Below are 17,009 nucleotides of genomic sequence, written 5' to 3'. Positions count from 1 at the left end.
GTGAATATGATTAAGAACTTTTTATAAATAGGGATCTTTTATAACCTGGGTTCAAAGAACATCTGCATATTGTTCGTATGTGAGTTGGTATATAGTAGGATGTGTAACTCAGAGGAACTAGGATTTTGGAAGGACAATGTGGTTTACTCTCAAGGCTGGTGGGTTTTTTTCCCTTTGGTGAGGAAGATTGGCCCTGAGCTAACACCTTTGCTAATCTCCCTCTATTTTGTATGTGGGATGCCTCCACAGCATGGTTTGATGAGTGATATGTAGGTCCATGCCCGGGATCGGAATCCATGAACCCCAGGCTGCGGAAGTGGAGCGCACAATCTTAACCACTATGCTGCTGGGCTGGCCCCTCCATGCTGTTTTTAATATCAAGGGGTAGGCCTAGTCCACTTAATTTTTTATTTATTTATTTATTTTGGTGAGGAAGATTAGCCATGAGCTTAACATCTGCTGCCAATCCTCCTCTTTTTGCTGAGGAAGATTGGCCCTGAGCTAAGCTCTGTGCTCATCTTCCTCTCTTTTATATGTGGGATGCCTGCCACAGTATGGCTTGATGAGTGATGCTAGGTCTGCGCCCAGGATCTGAACTGGTGAACCCTAGGCCGCTGAAGTGGAGCACACTACCTTAACGACTATGCCACCAGGCTGGCCCCTAGGCCACTTAATTTTTAACAAGTACCATAAATAAAGCTGATTCACACTAAAGTTTAAAGATCCTTGGTGTCATTCCTCAACACTCTTCTGACTCAGAGAAGCTGAGCAATTTGACATATTAAGGACAATCTTCCAGGATGGACCTGAACATGAGAAAAGTTTATGTGGAAAGTTCAGATCTATATTCTCCTACAGTTTTCTGAAACAGAGCACAAAAAGAGCAATTCCAGAATGATTACAGCCTGCAGATGGCTATCGGGTGTGCTCCCCAGATTCTTCAGCAACCCCTTGAGGATCAGATGCCCAAGACGGGACGCTTAGACAGCTGGTGAGCTGTCCACACTCATTCCTTCAGTCAGCAAGCCTGGATCGGAGTACCTGCCAAGGGCGCATGAACACCAGCTGTCCTTCTCCTTGACTCATAATTTAATAAAAGTCTAACCCTGGAGCTCATCGATACTTCAGTTTTTGCATAGGAACATATTCATCAAAGCCAAAGTTAGGGTGACACCCCACTTCTCTTTACACCGCCTTCACCATGGCCCAAAACTTTCTAAAAGAGTCTATTTAGAGACTAAAACTTTTCCATTGCTGGACACAGGCCCAGGTGAAAAAAAAATTGTTTTTTTTAACGTAAAGTGTGGGGCAGTCATTCTGGCCATTTTGAGTCACTCTTTTTTTCCTGTATCCATAAATAAAACCTGCTAAAACACAGTCTTCCACTCCAAGATGTGACAAGTCTTCAGTGAAGAATACTTTCTGGGCCAGAGAGCACATAAAATATAAATATTTTAATAGTTTAAAATAAATATTTGTATATTTTACCTGAAAAATATTTTGTTCAAATTTCCTAAAGTAACAGAAAGAAAACATAAGAAGCCTTCTTTTGTGTTAGGAGGGGATTTTTTGAAGTGGTTGATCCAAAAAGGATCCAGCAGTGGTGGGATGTGAAGATACTTTTGTTAGCTATTTTTTGTTTTTTTTGGAAGATTAGCCCTGTGCTAACATCTGCTGCCAATTCTCCCCTTTTTGCTGAGGAAGACTGGCCCTGAGCTAACATCTGTGCCCATCTTCCTCTACTTTATATGTGGGATGCCTGCCACAGCATGGTTTGACAAGCAGTGTGTAGGGGCACACCCAGGATCTGCGCTGGTGAACCCCAGGCCACCGAAGCAGAACATGAGAACTTAACCGCTGCACCACTGGGCCAGCCCCAGCTTTTTTTTTTTTCCTCCCCAAAGCCCCAGTGCATGGTTGTATATTCTAGTTGTAAGTCTTTCTAGTTCTTCTATGTGAGCTGCCACCACAGCATGGCTACTGGCAGACAAGTGGTGTGGTTCCAAGACAAGCAACTGAACCCCAGGCCACCAAAGGAGAATGTGCTAAACTTTAACCACTAGGCCAGCAGGGCTGGCTCTCTTGCTAGCTTTTTCTAGCACTGGCGTTTATGAGTTTGACAGGAATGGGCGTACTAGACCTGAGGCCGTACCAGAACTGAGGCCCTTTACGGTGTGGCTGTGACTTGGGTTCTGTCATCTTGGTAAGACACTCTGGCTGCTGTTTGCAGAAATGGCTACAATTTGGGCCTCTTCTCCCTGCCTCCACAAAGTGGGTTCTAACAGAGTAAGTGCCTCGTTCTAATTGCTCCCAGGCAGCTTTATGCGTCTGCTCCTGCTGCTTCCCAGGCAGGATTGTACTGTGAATTCATATGGCTTTGCATACCCTGAGTAGTTGTAGCGGCAAAGGACGCCACTCACAGACAACTTTCTTCACAGATCAAATCCTAGTGAATCCAGCCTTTTCCTCTCCTGCCTTTAGTCCTTCCTCCCTAAGGGGCTGGCCCAGTGGACTCCCCAGATGTTGGCCCCGAGGCCTTCATGCCTCACCACTGCTTGGCATTCTCTGCCTCAGGCTGCTCAGCATCTTCAGAGGGCTCCATGTATGGGCCTGGGGACGAGTTCAGTCACTGGGAAGTGACTGTTAGGGACTTAGTCCCTCAGGCCCATTCTCTCTCAAACCTTCTCAGGTGTTGATTCCCCAAAGCCTCCTTAGGTGCTAAGAAGGAAGTGCTGGAATGTCTTCCCTTCCTTCTCACGTAATGGAAACGCCCTTCAATAATCAAGCAACCACAGGGTTTATCCTGGCTCTAACTTTACTGATGGGAATTTCTGGACAGAAAGGAAGAGAGCTGTGACTAGACGCACCTATAAATCACATCAGAGACACTGACACCTCCTTTTTTCAGGGTTCCACATCACCTCAGGCACACGGCACCTCACTGTCAGGAGAACTCATTTCAACGTTTTCTTTTAGATTTTTTGTTTTTTCCTTTTTCTCCCCAAAGCGCCCCCAGTACACAGTTGTGTATTTTTAGTGGTGGGTCCTTCTAGTGTGGCATGTGGGATGCTGCCTCAGCAGGGCTTGATGAGTGGTGCTGTGTCCATGCCCAGGGTTTGAACCGGTGAAACCCTAGGCCGCTGAAGTAGAGTGCGCAAACTTAACCACTTGGCCATGGGGCCGGCCCCTCAAGATTTTCTATTAATTATCATTTGGAAGTGTTGCTACCAAAGCTAAGCTGGAAACTGAATATCAAGTTTGTAAAATCCAGTAAAATTTATGGTCTTGAAGGTAGCTGTCCCTCTGTGGTTAGCACAGCAGCTGTTACCAAAGAATGAATGTGTGTTAACCAAAGACCAATTAAGAAAGGATATGAGGTACATATAAAAACACACACAACATAAATAGAACCAAAATCTTCTAGGCCATTAGTGTTTGGTTTAAGGTCAGAGTCACTGCAACCTCCTGAAAGGCACGCTTGTTCTCTAAATAGGTTTTCTTGGTCCAGACTGTTGGATGACATGTAACTGCCAAGGCAGCAGAATTCACTGGAAGTTTCCAGCATCAGGTTTCCTTGGAACAGGTTCATACATGGCTTCAGTCTTCTAAAGCTGATTACTTTGCTGTGGTGGGTGCTGACTCTGCATGGTAACCCATCCATCCTCTTGCATAATGTTCCCAATGGTTGTACAGTTGGAGGCGTACATGGAGCACACACTTGACCAAGCTGTTGTGTTTAATAATCCTTTTTCCTGATGTTCATTAGACTCAACTTATACTACAACCCTTTAGCTGGATAGTTTGGAATAAGCAGGCCTCTGGGAAAGAAGATGGGCTTATTAACCTCTGTGGGCTTCTACCGAAATTTTCATGTGACGTTATGGTACAGTGATCTTTGTCATCTACAGTTACCTTTAAAAAGCACTATAAAGGGACTAATTCATCATATGTACTTGACAAACATTTTGAATAACAGATAAGTTATTAGTCACGACAACAAAATAATAAAAAATTCACCTATGCAGAGTTCATAGTCAAATGCAGGAAAGCAATAAAATAATTAGAATAAATTAGAATCAAAAGACAATAAAATAATTAGAAAACCTTTGTGCTTTGTCTTACAATAGCAGTCTGTAAAGCTGCTATGGAAGTTCCAAAGAATGAGCTTCTAGTTAGATCTGTACTGGGACAATCAGTTGGACAGAATTAATATAATACTATTCACAAAGATGACATAGCTACCAAAAATAAGCTAATATGATTTTAGGGTCTATTAATAGAAGTATGACATCTAGAATCTAAAATAGTAGATATAGGTAGTGACTACTTTGGACTTCTGTAATTGCATATGGAATATTGGGTTCATCTTGGGACCAAAATTAAAAGAATATTAATAAACCATAAGCTCAGTCAGAAGAGACCATCCACAGTGGACAAGGTGAGTCATATTTAGCTCAAGTGGGAGATCCAGAGAGAACTCCAGGAGTCACATGCTAGCAGTCAGCAAATATCTGAAGAGTTTTTTTGGAAAGATGTATTGTATTTACTCTATAAGACCTCAAGAATACAATTAATTAATTAATTAAAACACACGATGGATGGGAACTGCAAGTATGCTAATTTTGACTAAAGCTGGAAAGAACCTCTCAAGAATCAGAGCGACCTGAAAGATAAAATAAGCTGCCTCTTGAGTTGATAAGATTATCTTCACAGGGTTTACTTAATTGAGGCTGGATCTTTTGTGGAGAATATTGTAAATGCACAAAAGCATCATCTGGGTAGTTAAACTAAGTGATATTTTTGGTGTCTCCCAAAACTTAGATTTTACGATTTGGAGTTGCAGTTTTAATATTACACATTATTTCCAAAACAACAATTAAAGTAGATGAGTGTTCTTTTAATCTGTGCCTTTCGATTGTCTCATGACTAATGCATGACAGTAGTGGATAATAAATGAATCACATAGCAAGTGACAATCTTAACATACTATACCAAAGTCTTGGAAGTTAATAGTAAAGGTCATTCTCTACCACCCAGAGAATCTTATGATTCAAAAGTGTTGGAGAAGGGCTGGCCTGGTGGGGTAGTGGTTAAGTTTGCATACTCTGCTTCGGTGGCCTGGGGTTCACAGGTTTGGATCCTGGGTGGAGACCTACACACCCCTCATCAAGCCACACTGTGGCAGCCTCCCACATACAAAATGGAGGAAGATTGGCACAGATGTTAGCTTAGGGCAAATCTTCCTCAAGCAAAAAGAAGAAAGATTGGCACAGATGTTAGCACAGGGCCAATCTTCCTCATCAAAAATAATAATAATAATAATTTAAGTCCTACATCGAAAGACTGAACAGGAAGGCACTGAAAAAGATGACACTATCATCATTCCACAGATTAAATTATAAAAAAAAAACTTTTGGGGAAAATGTAAACCAAGACACAAACAAACAAATGAAGTCAGCATATTGCTGTAGAGTGAAGGCTAGAGTTAAGGCTGAGAGAGAACCAGCAACAGGAAGAGGTAAATCATGGACAAAAGGTGCAAGAGAATCCCTCAGCAAGAACAGGAACACAGCTGACACTTACCATGGCGTTTACCAAGGGCCAGACGCTGTTCTTCATGCTTCATCTCTGCCTACTCATCAGTCCTCTCAACAACCCCATGAGCTAGGTTTTATAATAATCATCTCCTTCTGATGAATGAAGAAACACAGGCACAGAGAAGTTAAGTAATAATGCCTAAGATCACACAACTAGTAGGCAGTGGGCTGGGGTTTGAACCCAAGCTTCCCGGCTCTAGAATTCACAAACTTAGTATCTATGTAAAGTGTCTCACTGAGGAGAAAGAAATGAGCATGGAGGAAAGTAGTTAGGGCAGTGTAAAGAAAATGACTATGACAAAATGAACTAGCAATTTCAATTCTCTAAAGAGTGGCTAAGTTAGCGCGCTCTGCTTCTGCGGCCCAGGGTTTCACTGGTTTGGATCTGGGGCGAGGACATGGCACCTCTTACCAGGCCACGCTGAGGCAGCATCCCACATAGCACAACCAGAGGGACCCACAACTAGAATGTACAATTATCTACTGGGGGGCTTTGGGGAGAAGACTAAGAAACAAAAAGAAGAAGATTGGCAACAGATGTTAGCTCAGGTGCCAATCTTAAAAAAAAAAAAAAGGTAGTTAACCAATATACATGAATGTTTTATTTAAAATTGGAAAAAATGGAAATATCTTTTTAATACAATTCTAATTCTCCTCTATTGGAATCATGTTAACAAATTCCCTTTCAAATGTCTTTTAGTCACTTGGCATTGCGGCCTCTCGGACCTGACCTAATGCCCCAGTGATAAAAGCCTGACAGGGATTTCCTTTGCAACCATCTGCAGGGACTGAGGAAAGAAACCACCTCTTTTTATCACTGTCCCTGAACTGAAGGCCAAATTCAGTAAGGTGGATGAAAATTCAGGCAACCTCAGACGCACGGCAATTAGAAAAAATTATGTCCTTCACATGACTGGTGGTGGGGAGCAGAGAAAGAATATTTACAATCTCAAAATGATGTTCCCCCCTGTAAGCGTTCGTCTGCACCTGGTGCTGTAGGCCAAAGTAATATAATGCTCAGTCATTTCTCTGGGTCCTAGTTATTTCTCTCGCTCTAATTTGGTATAGTCAGTGTTGAATGGGAGAAGAGCTCACAAATATTCTTTACTGTTTCTAATGCGCTGGCCTTGCAGAAACATTAGCCACGCTGATAGGCAGAAATTTCAGATTCTCCCTTCTGCCGACCTAGCAGGATGTACCTTTGAACCTGAGGATGGGAGCTGACCGAATTCCGCCTTTGCCAGCGGCGTTTGTTAAGTTCCAGGTGAGTTTTACAGAATGCAGCACATGCTACACCAGCATATTGTTAACATTCATCGAGACATCACAAAACATTTTACTGTGGGAGATTGTGACCTTTCAAACAATTTCTAAAATTTTGTTAATTGAAATCCTGAGGGCTGTTCCCTAATCAGACCCCACCTAGAGCCACTGCAACATTAGGCAAATGAGAGTCCAAAGTAAAAATCCAATTGTTGCCTGCTAATTCAAGTCCAAATGACCAATCTGTGTTAGATTATGAATGCAGGGCACTGAGGGGTGGGAAGGTAGAGAACCAGCCCCTGGGCAGGTCTAGGAAACGTCTAAAGGCATCTGTGGGCCGTAAGCATGTGTCATTTGTTTATACGACACGTATTTTCGAATGTGGAAAACCATAAAATCTGACAGAAAATCCCAAAGAAGAGTCAAAGCCAAGAATCTGTGGTCAGTGGGGGCGCCATGTGGGAGAAGAAGGGAATGGTTCCACTCCCTCCTCCTCCAGATTCTGACACAAATTTAAAGCAACCAGAGAGAAGCCTTACTCAACAGGAAGCATCTTCGCTGTGTGTTAGTTATTCAATATTCTCCCCCAAATGTCCCGCTCATGCTTTGCACATAATGCCATGGGTAAAGTGTAATATTACCCTGTCAATTCCATATTTAGCAAAGTCAGGTGTGGATTCTTCTGACTAAATGAATATTCAATACTGTTTCAGTCTTTTCATCTTTCCAGAGCTGGAAATTATTTAGCATGGAAATATCTATTTCGTAATATTCATCAGAGAGATTAGCTTTGTTTTGTTTTTATTGAGCTGCAACATATTCAGTAAAGTGCATAAATCTTAACTGTACAGCTTGATGAACTTTCATATGTATTTGCCTGTATAACTGCCACTCAAATCAAGATACAGAACATTCCAGCACCCCAAAGGCTCTGTCATGCCTCTTCCAGTCAATTACTGCTCCCCCGCTCCAACATTCAAGCACAATCACTATTCTAACTTCTATCATCATAGTTTTGCCTGTTCTTGAACTTTATATATAGATATTAAAATGTCTGTATGTATACATATAATCTACATATATAAATAGAGAGAGAGAGAGAGAAGACAGTAGAGTAGGGACTCGTCATGTGTCTGGCTTCTTTTACTAAACATTTTGTTAGTGAGATGCTCCCATTTTGTAGCACGCAATGGTAATTCATTCCTTTTTATAGCTTATACTATGTTCCATTGCATGAACATGTGTACCCCAACTTACTTGTCTATTCTCCTGTTGATGAGCATTGGAGTAATTTTCAGTTTGGGTTTATCATGAATACAGCTGCTATAAACATTCTTGGGACATTGTTGAATATGCCTTTTGGTGGACAAAAAACACTAATTTCCCTTGGGGATGTACCTGGTTCATAGCGTGGGGATATGTTTAGCTTAGAAAATCTTACCAGTCTTTCCAAGTGGTGTTCCAATTTAAATCCACAGTTGCCCCACATCCTCACCAACAGTTGGCATCGTCAGACGTTTTATTTAGTTTGTCTTTAACTTTAGCCGTTCTCATGGGTACATAGTGCTATCTCAATGTGGCTGATGCCTAAGCGGCTGAGCACCTTTTCATATACTGATATCTTTATGGCCATTTGGACACCCTCTTTTGGGAAGTACCTATTCAAGTCTTTTGCCCATTTTAAAATTCAGATGTTTATCTTTTTCCCAGGGGTTTTCTTTATATATTCTAGATATAAGACCTTTGTTGGATATAAATTCTGCAAATATTTTCTCCCCTTCTGTGTCTTGCTGTCTCACTGTCTTAGTGGTATTTTTTGATGAATAGTTCTTAATTTTAATGAGAACAAATTATCAATCTCATTTGTGTTTAGTGTTAGTGTTTTTCATGACCAGTTTAAGAAATCCTTGCTGATTGTCAGGAGAGGATGAATTTCTGATTACGTACAAGATACATGAAGGATCATCCTATCATTTTGAAGGTACAGTGCTTAATAGATTGTTTAGTGGTTGTATTTCAAGATAGTAAATTCTATGGAGACACGAATGAGCTAATGAAGTACATCCTTTGGTTTTCATTGGCTAAATGTTTAGAAATTGTCTGACATGCTTGATGATTAGTTCCATGTCTACATTGGGCAAGCATTCCTACTTGGATAAAAATGCCTCTCCCTCCTCATAGATTATGTGTATAACAAAATATAAAAATTTACCAGTAACTAGAAAGGAGTATAATGCTCAGTAAACATTCGCTAGATGTTGTCTGGATTTAACAGCCTCTGTACAATGGTCTTCTGATATAGTACAACACTGTGCACACACACACAAAAGCACATATTACACGGTCACACACATATATCTGAGAAATATGTTAAAAAATAAAATGCACAGCAGGCCATTTATATGTCCTACTAAGGGTAGGGAAGAAAGGTTTACTTCATCTCCAACTTTTAAGACGCATAACATGGCGATTATGGAAGAACACAGCTATTCAAATCCTGGCTCTATCACTTACGGGCTGAGTAACCTTGAACAAGTTTCTTAACCTCTCTGGGCTTCAGTTTACTCATCCAGAAATGGGGATAATATTTAAATAATCAAATATATAGAATTATGGTCATCACCAGGTACTATTTTCCCTACATCATGCCCCAAAAGCTCAGCTTTCCACAAATGTCAAGGTTTCATCGCGTATAACTGACTTAGTTTCCAGAATAAGATTTAAACCATGCATTATGCATTCAATAATGCTGAAATTTATTCCAAATTATGCTGGAGGCCGCTCGCATTTAGCCTCCCATCAAAAGTAATATTGAAACTCCTTTTTGAATTTATTTCTATTCTGTTTTCCCAAACCTGGCATAATGCCAATTCATTTTTGACTGAAAAATGCAACCATCTTGTCCTTCTTTACTCTTTGGGGAATATTATGATCCTGACACTTGATCTCTGCAAGCAATTATCTGGTTTCTTCAAATTCTCCTTTTACTATTCTTTAAAAGAGTTGAAACATTTAAAATAGCCCTTTGGTCTGTGCCAAAACACCCCCAGCTGGCTCAAAATATGAACCAAATGATACTGAGGGGCTTATCTTTCTAAAATAAAATCCACAAGAGTCATACTAAATTCCCTAACTTAGAATTCAAGGTCTGCAATATTCTGCTTTCTCGGAGATATCTCCCTTAATTGAGCTTTCAGCTCAATAAAGATTATGTTTTTTTAGTTTCCTGTATCTTTGTGGTGTATTTCTCCTTCCGTGACTTCATGGAGGCCATTGCCCATGCTAACGTGCCAGCTTGTTTGCCACCCACATTTCAAGGCTCCACCATGTGACTGAGATGCCCCTGCTCTCTTCATAATACTATTTTTTATTCGGAAGTGGGCATATTTTATCTTGTTAAGCTTTCTAACCACCCTCAGAGTTAAAAGCTGGGAGTATCATTACCCCGTGTTACAAATGAGGACATTAAGACTTCAAAGGCTTGACTCTTCTTCTGAACACGTCTGCATTGATAAGCTTACACTCATTCTATATTAACTCATAATATTATCTTTTTATGTGTGTATGACTTGTCTCACATCTCAATCTTCTTAAAAGCAGACGGTTTATCCGATTGGTCCTTATATTCTCCCCTTGTGACTTGAACAGGAAAGGAACTCAGTAAATATTAGCTATTTGACTTGTTAGAATCAAAGAATCATAACACTTTGAGCAAAAAGGGAGCCTTATTGATCACTTAATGAATACTCGTGTTTCTCAAAAGGTTTGAGATTTTTATAGCCTGGGGTTAATAGGTACAATGCTATTCATTTTTATTAGAAGTTTTGAGATAAAAATACCCTAGATTCAAATAAATGCCAATATATAATGGTAAAGAATGTAAAATTTAAACAAGTTTTAAGATGAAACTTAACAAAACTCCAGGAAATATCAGAACTATAATTGGCTGCTTGAGGCTATCTCAGACTTCTAGGGGGGTAAATGCTTTTTTCTCCTCTGCAGTTGGTGCTATTACTATTGAAAAAAATTGAGAAGCATAAAGTGCAGTGCTAACTGAGGCCTGGAGAGGTTAAGCCAATAGCTCCAAATCACACATTAATTCAACCAATATTGACTCAGCATCTGCTACTAATTGTGTAAGCACCAGGGCTAAAATAACCAGCAAAACAGACAAGGATGTTGACCCTATAAAGTCTGTATGCAAGTCGGGGTGAGGGGAGGAGAGAGTCATTAAGTTAATATTCAAGGTGTGTAACCCATATAAACCAGCCACTTCCTTGGTTAGTCCAGCAGAACATATTAAATAAAAGCAATTCAAATCTTTATTGTAGCCTCTTCAGGAAATACCCAAGTGGAAGTCCATTCTTTTTTTTTTTTTTTGGTGAGGAAGATCAGCCCTGAGCTAGCATCTGTTGCCAATCTTCCTCCTTTTGCTTGAGGAAGATTGTCCCTGAGCTAACAGCTGTGCCAATCTTCCTCTATTTTTTGTATGTGGGATGCCGCCACAGCATGGCTTGATGAGCAGTATGTAGATCTGCACCAGGATCCAAACTCGTGAACCTGGGGCCGCCAAAGCAGAGCACACAAACTTAACCACTACACCACCACGCCAGCCCCAGAAGTCCATTCTTACTGAACAACAAAAGATCTTCAATATCTTTTCCTGTATCTTACATTCTCAATATGGCTCTTAGCAGCTAGTCATCGACAAAAATGGATTTTCCTGAAGTTCTTCCTGCCCCTCAGCCTGAAGAGCTCTTGGCTCTTTGGCCTCCCACCTTCTCCTTTTCCCACCTATCTATTCTATCCTCAATATAAATGAAGCTAGACTCTGCAAGAAATTTCTTTAGTGGTTGTGGTGGTGGGAAAAAACCGTGAAATCTCGTGAGTTGATTTTTGTACCTGTCATATTTTTTTATTCCCACAGTATGGTAAATGTCAAAGTGCAGAGTACTTGACCTAGGCTGGGGGATTGGGGCAGACTTCTCTGAGAAAGGGAGCCATTAGGCTGAGCTTGGACTGTTAAATAAGTATTAACCAAGAAAAGGAGGTAAGAACCTTCTAGGCTTAGGGACCATAGTCAATGAGATCTCAGGTGAGAAGAAGCATGGAAATGGCAAAAGGCCATGTGGCTGGAATACAAGGTAAGAGGCAAGGAAAAGAAGCTGGAGAGAGAGGCAGGGGTCCAGTTACGCAGGGCCTCGTGCACCACGTTTAGGATTTGGTTTCCTTCTCTGACAGCATTGAGAAGTTATCAAAAGGAAGCACGACAGTGGCGTGATCAGCTTTGCATTCTCATGCAAAGACTTGGTGGGGTCTAGAAATTTGGGAGATCTGGGGAGAATTTCTAAGTAGACTTCTGTTGAATTAGGGTAGAGCCAGAAGAGATGGAAAAGAGTAAACCTTCAGAAGCTCTCTGGGAAGAAATGCTCAGGACTTAGTACTTGATTGGCTGTGGATGCTGAAGGAGATTGAGGTCAAGGATAATGCCCAAGCTTCTGCCTTGAGCAACTGGATGGATGATGATCATAGACACTGAAACAGGAAATTCTAGAAGACCAGATGTTTTGGAGGAATTTTGAAGGTCAAAATGGCTTAAAAATGAGACAGGAAAAAAAAGCGCAGTGATTTTGCTCCAGCAGATCATGAAACTTCAGAATTTTTTATTTATTCTTGCTTGAATTATTTCCTTTTATCCTTTTATCTCATCACTAAGCGCCTAAGAAGCACAGAGAAAGCACTTTGAGTTTACTTGGCTATTTGGTTCTTTGATTTCAAAGAATGACATATACGTAGTATTGTTTAGTTTAGTAAAATTGGTAAGAAGTAGGTTTCATTCTAAATTTCATCTTTGGTGATGATCATTTTGATCATCTGGTTAGGATGATGTATAGGAGGTTTCTCCACTGTCAAGTTGCTATTTTTTCCCTTTTAAATGAATAAGAAAGTTGTGGAGAGAAATTTAGAGATTCTGTAAATATCCTTTCCTCTCCAAACTTTGACTCATTGCATGCTGATTTTCTAATTCCACCATTCCCTCAGCATTTATTAGTTGGCATAGTAGAAAGCATTTCCTTTTTCTCTTTTCTTTCTTTCATTTATATGAGTACGGACTCATAAATTCTAACTTTATTCAATAGGTTATCATCCATTACTATCGTTATATTAATGCTCCATTTGTCCCAGTTGTGGTCAGTGGGAGCCACTGCAAGCCAAATCCTATGTCCTTCTGATTTGTGCTCATCGTATTTTGAGCACGTTCTTACAGGTCCAATAAGATGTTTCTGATTCATCGTGCACTTTTCTTGCCGCAGTTGTGGCATCAGCGTTTCTCCAAGAAATTCAGGTCCCATTTAATGGAGAAATCTATTTAGAAACAATGATCTGAATAGGTGTGCTTCTTACCAGAGGCTCTTCTGGGGCCTACAAATGGATGGATCTAGGAAATTATGCACATTTCAACATACACACACTTACATACATACATGTATACACATATCTAGATTTATTTCCATATCTATGACTATCTATATGTATATCTTAGTCAGTTTGGACTGCTATAAAACATTACCATAGACTGATTGGCTCAAACAATAACCATTTATTTCTCAGAGTCGTATAGGCTGGAAATCCAAGATCAGAGTGGCAGCATGGCCAGGTTCTCTGTGAGAGCCTTCTTTCTGGTTTACAGAAAGAGCAGCCATCTTCTTGTAAGTGCCCTCACATGGTGGAAAGAGGGCTAGCCAGCTGTCTGGCTTCTTATAAAAGCACCAATCTCACTCGTGAGGGCTCCATCCTCATGACCTAATTACCTCCCCAAAGCTCCACCCCTAAACATCCTCACATTGGAATTAGAGTTTCAACATAAGAACTTGGGGGGAACATAAACACTCAGTTCATTACAATCTATAAATCTACATCTAGATATTAAAAACCATGAGTTAATATTTGTACCTCCAATTCCAATCCAGTACCACAGGATACAGTTTATTTTTCCCCCTTTCAATATTTCTAACTCCCTTCACCGACAATGAAAAATCAGGCTTTCGTTATTCTCAATATATTTACACATTTGCTCAAGTCTAGAATAGACAGAGATTAGTTTGGGAATTTCTAGCCCACTGAGAAAAGCAAACCTAATAGAGTTAATATGTGTTTTGGGTTCTTTGTCTTTAAGGTAAAATTTAAATACTGTGAAATGCACAAATCTGAAGTATACTGTCCTAGTTAGGGCTACTATTAATAAAGTGCCATAGACGGGTGGCTTATAAACAACAGAAATTTCTTTCTCACAGTTCTGAAGGCTGGAAGTCCAGGATCAGAGTGCCCACATGGTGAGGTTCTGGCAAGGGCCCTCTTTCATCTTGTAGCTGGCTGAATTCTCATTGCATCCTCACAGGGTGGAAAGAAGGCGAGAGAGCTCTCTGGGGTTCTATTTTATAAGGGCCTAATCCCATTTATGAGGGCTGTACTCTCATGACCTAGTTACCTCCCAAAGGCCCCACCTCCTAATACCGTCCCATTGGGGGTTAGAATTTCAACATATGATTTTGGGGGAACACAAACATTCAGTCCATGACATATACAATTTGATGAGTTTTGACAAATGCATACTCCCATATAACCACATCTCTATCTAAATTTAGAACCTTTACTTCACCCTACAAATTTCCCTTATGCCTCTTCCTAATTATCACCCCACCAGAGACAAATGCTCTTCCAGGTTTTTTTCATCCTAGATTTGTTTTTTCCCCATAGATTTTTCAGTAAAGGTTTTTTAACCTATTCAAGAAATTCATAGTAGTAGAATCGTACAGTGTGTATTCCTTGTGTCTACCTTATTTCTTTCACTCAGCATAATTTCTGAGATTCGTCCACGGTTTTGGGTGTATCAGTATTTCTTTCCTTCTGGATAATTCTCCGTTGTTGGAATATACCACAATTTGCTTAGCCATTCATCTGCTAATGAGCATTGGCTTGTTTTCAGTTTTTGATGGGTATGAATGTTCTTGTCAGTGCCTTTTTGTGGATGTATGTTTTCATTCCTCTTTGGTGAATATTTAGGAGTAGAATTTCTGAGTCATAGGGTAGGTGTAGATTTAACGTTATATGAAACCTTTTCTGAAAGTCCTTGAACCATTTTGCACCCCATCAGCAATGCATGACAGTTCCACTTCCTCTACACCTTGGCCACTATTTGGCATTTTTAGTATTTTTCATTTTGGTCTTTCCAGTTAGGTATGGAGTAGTATCTCATTGTAGCTTTAATTTGCATTTCCGTGATTACTAATAATATTGAGCACTCTATTGTGTGCTTATTGGACATTCATAAAGCTTCCTTTGTCATGTGTCTCAAAGTTTCTTATTCACTTTTTTTTGAATTAGTGTCTTTTGTTATTGAGTTGTAGTAGTTATTTTTTTATTCTGGATACAAGTCCTTTGTTGGATGTATGTTTTACATGAATCTCCCAGTGTGTGGCTTCCTATTCATTTTCTTACATTCTTTTGATGAGAAGTTCTTAATTTTGAGGAAGTTTATCATTTTTTTCTTCTATGATTGCTCTTGCTCTGTCCTATATAAGAAACCTTTGACAATATACTTAGTTTTGCCTTTAGAATCTCTATAGTTTTATCCTTTACATTTAGGTCTATGATTTCTCTTGAATTAATGAGGTAGAGGTTACGGTTCTTTTGTTTCCACCTGGATATCCAGTTTTCCAACATAATTTATTGAAGACTTTCCTTTCCTCACTGAATTGCATTGGCATCTCTGTTACTATGGCTTTGTAGTATAGTTTGAAATCCAGAAGGATGGTACCTTCAGCTTTCTTCTTTTTTCTCAGGATTGTTTAACTATTTGGGATCTTTTGTGGTTCCACACAAATTTTAGGATTTTTTCTTGTATTTCTGCGAATTGACACATTTGTTCAAAATGAAATAACCACAGAGGCGTTGGTCTATTTCTGCTCTTTATTCTGTTCCATTGACCTATGTGTCTATTCTGTTGCCAGTGTTACACATCTTGATTACTATAACGTTATATTAAGTTTTTTTTTTTTTTTTTTTTTTTTAAAGATTTTATTTTTTTTTTCCTTTTTCTCCCCAAAGCCCCCCGGTACATAGTTGTGTATTCTTCGTTGTGGGTTCCTCTAGTTGTGGCATGTGGGACGCTGCCTCAGCGTGGTCCGACGAGCAGTGCCATGTCCGCGCCCAGGATTCGAACCGACGAAACACTGGGCCGCCTGCAGCGGAGCGCGCGAACTTAACCACTCGGCCACGGGGCCAGCCCGACGTTATATTAAGTTTTGAAGTCAAGTAGTATAAATCCTCCAGCTTTGTTCTTTGATTTCATCGTGCTTTAGCTGTTCTAGCTCCTTTGCATTTCCACGTAACTTTCAGAATCAGAGCGGCACTTTTTACAAAAATATATACTGGGATTATGGTTAGGATTACAATAAATTTATAGGTTCATTTGGGAAGAATCTTAACAATACTGAGTCTTCCAAATCATGAACATGGGTATCCCTATATTTATAGGCGTTATTTAATTACTCTTATTAGTATTTACAATTTTTAGCATTGAAGTTTTGCATATATTTCGTTAAACTTATCCTTAAGTATTTTACGTTTTTTTTTTTTTTTTTAAAGATTTTATTTTTTTCCCCAAAGCCCCCCGGTACATAGTTGTGTATTCTTCGTGCTGGGTTCTTCTAGTTGTGGCATGTGGGACGCTGCCTCAGCGTGGTTTGATGAGCAGTGCCATGTCCGTGCCCAGGATTCGAACCAACGAAACACTGGGCCGCCTGCAGCGGAGCGCGCGAACTTAACCACTCGGCCACGGGGCCAGCCCTAGTATTTTACGTTTTTAATGCTATTGTCAATGGAATTATTTTTTGATTTGATTTTCAGAATCTTTTACTGCTATTACGTAGAAATACAACTGATTCTTTATATTGACCTTATATCCTGAAATCTGGCTAAAACTCACATATAAATTCTAGTAACTTTTTTGCAGATTCTTTAAGATATCCCATATAAACAATTATATTACCCGCAAATAGGACCATTTTCTATCTTGCTTCTGATTGATATGTATTTTATTTCCATTTCTTGCCTTACCAAACTGTTTCAGACTGCCAATAGAATAGA

This window comes from Equus caballus, chromosome 27 (genome assembly GCF_041296265.1).
Source record: "Equus caballus isolate H_3958 breed thoroughbred chromosome 27, TB-T2T, whole genome shotgun sequence".
Classification (NCBI taxonomy): domain Eukaryota; kingdom Metazoa; phylum Chordata; class Mammalia; order Perissodactyla; family Equidae; genus Equus; species Equus caballus.
This window is presented reverse-complemented; position numbering follows the sequence as displayed.